Raw genomic sequence first — 7,219 nt, forward strand, 5'->3', positions numbered from 1 at the left:
TTTTCTTAAAACATGGACTGTATTGTGGAAAGCGTAAAGCAAGTTTCCATATAGCATACGGTTGTATCTTATTATGTAAAAGAGTGAAGCGAGAGAAATCCCTATCAGCGTTCATTCTTTCACATAAGTTAAACTGTTCATAGTTTTTTACATGGTCATTGACTAAACGCTTCCATTGACATTTGTTTGGAAATACACCACTCTTCAAAAATTCATCAATAAAATGATACAAATTGTATTTTTGTAAAACATTAACAATGTCGGGAACAAAACCTCTACTAAATTGAGACAGGTTGAATTCGAATAGACGCTTGATAAGAATTTCGCGTGTTAAACAGCCAACTTCCATGGAACATATTCTACCAAAAAATAACATTTTCTTTACGCTGATGTATACTTCTACAGAAGTCACAAACTATTACGCACTTAACTATAGCATTCATACATGTAGTACCTGATAGTTTATTGATTGGATGAATTCATGTCAATACCATTGCGTCCTTTTAACTGGTTATTCTCATTTTGCTTCATTTCCTATTAGAACGAAAAACAGAAATGATAACTATTCGTGCCGTTGAGTTCGTGAGAAATCATAATGAATGTTCGTTATAGCTTACATTATGAATTCGTTACTACCCCTTAGTTGTATCTAATAATAACCGGAAAATATTCACTTTAGACTAACTTTCCTCTTCTGCAACCCCGGTATTGAGAGCGATTTCAGTATTAGTAAACAATATCATGTATAATAGGAATTAAAAATGTAGAACGAAAATAGCATAAGGCAAATTATGATTCCTACGAAGAAGAGTGATAATTTGACTGGGCGAAAGTTTCCCAGTATTCAGTTTTTCTTAATTTCAGCAAAGGACGATATGAATTTTTTTGATTTTGTTTCTACTGTATTCACTTTATTTGCTTTAAGTATGAGTCCAACACTGCCAATATTAACAATAGTCTCGCATGTTATGGTAAATCAGAATAGAAGTTGAAATATATATTCAAGTATTCTGCTCGGCCGTGCGATAGTCATCTTTTATTAACGTAAATAAATTGATATCAAGACGTCAACTTCCTTATTTGAAAATTTGATAATAAATCAATAACATTAGATATACACAAGTAGTTGCTATTTAAGACTGACAATTTGAAAAGCGGTCCTTTCAGTTGAAAAATTTGTATTTAAGGACAGCATAAAGTAATTTATGGCATCTCTTTTTGTATATTTTTTTTATTAAAATTATAATTAGTCCGGAATTAGTTTGCGTCTAATCTGGAGCTTATAATATACTCAGAACTCTTTATGTGAAAATTGAATCTACATACAAAAGCCTAACAATAAAAGTGCTTTCGATTTGAACAAAAGCGGATGTCACGAAATTTGACATGGATTTAGGCTGACCTACTAAAACAAAGCCCAGACAAATGACCAATGTAATGCGTCTAGCTACATTGTTGTAGCATGCCATAATGGTATAGCAGGCTGTGGATCAAACGGTTATAATAATGTATGGGCGATACAACACGCGCTAGGTTTAACAACGGAGCATGGAAAACATGTCACCCTTTTAACACAGACACTATAATCGTTTCATCTGCATATATTTACGTGATTAAATTAAGTCTGTTCTGTCTAAGGCTTATCTGTATTTTCTAGATAGTGCATATGATGATATCTATTTTCATTTTGTTTACGTTTCTCTTTTGATATGGATGCCACTCATTCGTAGAGTTTGGTGTGATTTGTTTTATATTGTTTAATGTCCTATTATCAGCTCAGGTCACTTAAGGACGTAGCTACATGTATGTTTTGTTAGCATGCATTCGTAGAGAATCGAAATGTATATACAAATTATCATGTTTTACTTATCTTATGTGATATATTGTAAAAAGCAGTTTTCTATATTTCGTATTTGAATTGTTGTTTTTTTCATTTGTTTTATTTTGAATTTGCTTCGTTTGAAGTAGTGATCATAATTATTTATAAGAGGGTCAAGTGAACAATTTACCTTTTAATTATTCAAACATATTTTCATTTGCATCTAATATACAAAAGGGATTGGGCACAAGTTGTCCAACTTATGTAAAGCCCTTTCCCAATAACATAATGAAATATATATATACAAGATGGCAATTTTTAAATTAATTAATATTTTCAATTAAGTTTAGTGTTACCTATTAGTTCTCCTCCGTTGGAAATGTTCCTATGTCTATTGAAAGGTTATTTGACCTATACTTACAAAACAATTTATTGTATCATTAAAACCTTTTGTGGGCTTTGTATAACAAGTTTCAAGGAAAAATGTGATTTATATGTTTTCCGCACGTGACATGATCACGTCATTATCATTATTGCTCTTGAATACTTCCGTGTATTTAGTATGTCATCGCTTGACAGCCCTTGTGACATTGATTGATGGATAAGATTTGTACATGTCTTGTATTTTATTTGTTTCAGTGATCATCTGCCTATCTGGTAAGTTTGTTTATATATTCATAACAATTTCATATAATACTTATATTGTTTCAAACTATTTGTTATCTAATAGTTACACGTGTGAATGTGTTATAATTATTTGTATCAAGGAATTCTGCAACACTATACAGTTTAAAACAGTTTCTGTGATTTATGTTACTGCAAGACCATATAAGGAAAAAGTTACTTTAATTGAATCTCATGTTACAGTTTTCAACCTGAAGGGTATATGCTACCTTTTACATTACATCAGTGAATTGTGTTAGCATTATCACCCTTCATTTTTTGTTTTGTTTTTTTAAACATATCTTATTGATATAATCAAATGGATTGGGCACAAGTTATAGAAGCCCTCTCCTCAACTATAATATTACATTGATAGTGATAGCGACATATGCCAATCAAAATAATTGTATGAAAACAAGGAACATAGAAGAAAAAATAAAATAAAATAAAAACCCTTAAGCTGATATGCAACCTTACGTGTTTTGCTTGTGTTTAGGGATAGAATTGCCAATCGTAGAGGTTGTATGCTATCTTATACATTTTAAAACTGTACTTGTGATTTGAGATAGAATTTTCATTCCTAAACTTCTCATATACAGAACAAGATCAATAGCCTATATACCCGTTAGCCGATTTATTTGTTTTAATTTAGATATGTCTTCCCCGTAGTAAATGTATCAGTTAGTCTTAGATATACGCAAGAATGTTGATTATTTTGTTATTTTTCGACATTTACAGTCTAGGCGCGTTGGTCTAGTCATTTCAACTCGTTTTTTCTTTCCTCATATTTTTGAGATATGTTGGTCTTTTGTCGTTCTATAGCGTCCTATTTTGTGTAATCAAACTACTTAGAATCTAGTTACTTACCAATGTACACTTTCATAGCTTAATTAGTAAGCCTGATACAAAAATAGTCCCGTACATATTTCTTACTTCATCGTCGTTTACAAATTTGTGAAGATCCCTTTCCCATACATACCAGACAGTATATCCTACATGTAACTCCATTCCTTGATGTCTGACATATATCATAATACTTATAAATAAAACAAAACACGAAGACTAGTATAAGGTAACAAGTATAATCATAATAATACTTATAAATAAAACAAAACACGAATACTAGTATAAGGTACCTAGTTTAATCATAATAATACTTATAAATAAAACAAAACACCAAGACTAGTATAAGGTAACTAGTATAATCATAATAATACTTATATATAAAACAAAACACGAAGAATAGTATAAGGTAACTAGTATAATCATAATAATACTTCTAAATAAAACAAAACACGAAGACTAGTATAAGGTAACTAGCATAATCATAATAATACTTATAAATAAAACAAAACACGAAGACTAGTATAAGGTAACAAGTATAATCATAATAATACTTATAAATAAAACAAGACACGAATACTAGTATAAGGTACCTAGTTTAATCATAATAATACTTATAAATAAAACAAAACACCAAGACTAGTATAAGGTAACTAGTATAATCATAATAATACTTATATATAAAACAAAACACGAAGAATAGTATAAGGTGACTAGTATAATCATAATAATACTTCTAAATAAAACAAAACACGAAGAATAGTATAAGGTGACTAGTATAATCATAATAATACTTCTAAATAAAACAAAACACGAAGAATAGTATAAGGTGACTAGTATAATCATAATAATACTTCTAAATAAAACAAAACACGAAGAATAGTATAAGGTAACTAGTATAATCATAATAATACTTCTAAATAATACAAAACACGAAGACTAGTATAAGGTAACTAGTATAATCATAATAATACTTATAAATAAACCAAAACACGAAGACTAGTATAAGGTAACTAGTATAATCATAATAATACTTATATATATTTCATTCTGCCATATCTTGTGTACTGTATAGGCGGTAATATTTATGTGGAGTTTAATTTCGCTAAATCTCCGGCAACCAAAGATAGTGCGAAAATAGATACTAATCGAGTATTAATAACTAGACGTTACAGAGATAACAGAAAGCACTCGCGTCACCTTTTAAAAAAACGAACATTGATGATAAAATAACAATTTAATATCGTATTTTATGCTATTATGATAAAAGACATGTAAATACAATTTCGAAACGTTGCACGATATTTAGTCCACTTGAACTAGTTGTGATCGGGACAACGCGAAATATTAGCCACGCGAAATTAAACAACTAAACAGTATTTCTCAAGATTATAAATATGTCTTTGTGTGAGGTCTAATATAAGGAAACTAAGAAAGATAACGTCAGCAATTGTCAGTAAGTTTCAGTGGCTTCCTACCATGATGTCTGAATTATTGGTCAATATTAAGGTTTGTTCATCCAGTCACGGTTATCAGAACTGTCACCTATGAGTGGCAGATTTCTTACCCAATACTATCAATAGCAGACAAAATTTTGAGTCTTTCATTTACCTTGTAGATTGTAATATCAGACAAGTTTAAGAGACCCTATCTCCCCTTGTTTTGCAGAATATTATATAACTGATTTGTTACACCGTGTAATGCCATACTAAGTAAGCCAATATTCAACCAATGTATATGGTTTGTCACAAATTAAGCTTAATCAGGGTTTTTAAGGATTTTGGTAAAAAAAAGTAAGAAATTTAAAGTTTAAAAAATGCAATTTATTTTCTACTAGAATTGATGTCAAGTACCGTATGATTAAATCTGCTCTGACTCTATATTATTTGTACATGTATAAACATGAACAAGGCGAACTATCTCCTGTTTCAGAGGTCCATTCAATGTACTACGGACGCAATCCGTATTTCCGTGGGTATCCCCGCCGGCCCTGGGGATACCCGGAATGGGATTCGGATGGACCAGATTTCGACATGTGGGATTAATCGTGGCCTTTGTGAGTGAGGGTATTTACTAGTACTAGATGTTTTTCCTATTTGCGAAATTGTGATATATCAGTCTAACAATCCATGCCTATTATAATGTCTTTACGGACCACAATAACATTTTTAAGACAAAATAAAAAATCAGCAATTATAGTATCAACACACTAAGACAATCTATTGAAATTAAATGCAGCTTTAAAATGACTGATGAAATAAGGACAATTCAAAACAAATTAAAACATGTAGCTACTAAATAAAGGCAATGTATACTTAAGCATGTACAGTGTGTGTAGCGTGCAATATGTTTTTTATTAAGCGTGATGCTCTGCTAAGGAAAAAGGATAAACAGTCGTTTTGCTTTTATTTTCCTTTCAAACTAGAAAATAATAATTTGATGTTCCAATGTTGTTTCTTGACGATCATGGCACATTTTAACAAACAGTTTTATGAAATAGTTGAAAACGTCTATTTGGGGGAGGATCCATGTTGATAATGTCCTTGGGATACAGACGTATGTAGTTTTGTTTGCTTGCGTCGTATACAGTTTAAAGTAAAGCAATGTATTGGTCCGTTGCTAGGTAATACTATATGACGTCACAGTGACAGTAGTTGCTACGTGTTGCATTGTCTTGCTGCTTTTCATATGAACAGAAAACTACGTCAATGATATATTTTGTTAAAAAAGTGTGACATTAGATCTATTTCAGTAACCAATTCTTATTTGTTCTCTTTATTTTTTTCAGATACAATGCCAACAAAGATAGCGGCGACTTAAAATGAGGGTAGCATGTTTTAATAAAACACATAGCCTAATCACCTGATCACCATAACAACAAAACAAACATAGCAAAGAGGCATTGCTACGGTTTACGTTGAACACAAAAAATAAATGAATAAAACACACATGTTTGTTTATTATTTTATTATATTTCAAAATGTTCAGTTTTAGTACGTTAGTCTTATATATACGCAAGAATGTTGATTATTTTGTTAGTTTTCGACATTTACTGTCTTTGCGCGTTGGTCTAGTCATTTTAACCCGATTTTTCTTTCCAGATATTTTTGAGATATGTTTGTCCTGTATCGTTCTATAGCGTCCTCTATTATGTAATCAAACCACTTCGAATCTAGTTACCAATGTACACTTCCATAGCTTGATAAGTAAGCCTGATAAAAAATGTTTCAATCATGCTAATTGTAAGATGATTTAATTTTGCTTGCATGACAAATGGCAATTTATCACAATTAAGCTAATGCAGGGGAGATAAATCATACATTTCTTTTAGAAAAAGACTTTTAACTTTTTACCAAAAAAAAAGTTTGTATGTGCATGCAATTCCATTTGTTTACCTCATGATAAATACAAACAAGATATTGAGATACAGAGCAATGACTGACAGTGTTTAAAGATAAAAAGAGAAAAGAAAACAATGTAAATCACACCTTAATAAATATTGATAAATATAAATTATGAGATAATGACACAAGTCTAAAAAAGTTTTGCCTTCTTTCACTTATGAATTGATTGCCATATCATGGAATATTCAGGGAAATTATATTTTTACCTTGCCAGAACAACAAAATATCAGGTGGAATACAAAGTGGTTTTGAGTGAGGACTACAGTGACATTGCGTTAGTATATTAGTGAGTTTAGTATATTAAAACATATTATTGCTAAGCAAATGGATTGGGCACAAGTTATTAAACTTATATTAAGCCCTTTCCCAGCAAATTACAAGCATATATTTATATATTTACAATATGACAAGATGACAAACTTAATTTATAAACATATATACACTATTTTATTTTTAAATGATTTAATTTATATATTGGAAGTATAAGAGG

At 30.4% G+C, this 7,219-nt stretch overlaps 1 long non-coding RNA gene across 1 annotated transcript in view; it reads left to right on the forward strand.

Moving 5' to 3' along the window:
* Positions 1-6,273, forward strand: part of LOC110452361 — a 15,044-nt gene extending 8,771 nt beyond the window's left edge. The window contains exons 2-4 of the long non-coding RNA XR_002463179.1: positions 2,459-2,476; positions 5,258-5,381; positions 6,114-6,273. This is a non-coding gene — a long non-coding RNA (uncharacterized LOC110452361). The remainder of the gene's footprint in view (positions 1-2,458; positions 2,477-5,257; positions 5,382-6,113) is intronic.
* Positions 6,274-7,219: the final 946 nt, after the last annotated feature.

The sequence above is a fragment of the Mizuhopecten yessoensis genome, unplaced genomic scaffold, assembly GCF_002113885.1.
Source record: "Mizuhopecten yessoensis strain PY_sf001 unplaced genomic scaffold, ASM211388v2 scaffold6647, whole genome shotgun sequence".
NCBI classification, from domain to species: Eukaryota; Metazoa; Mollusca; class Bivalvia; order Pectinida; family Pectinidae; genus Mizuhopecten; species Mizuhopecten yessoensis.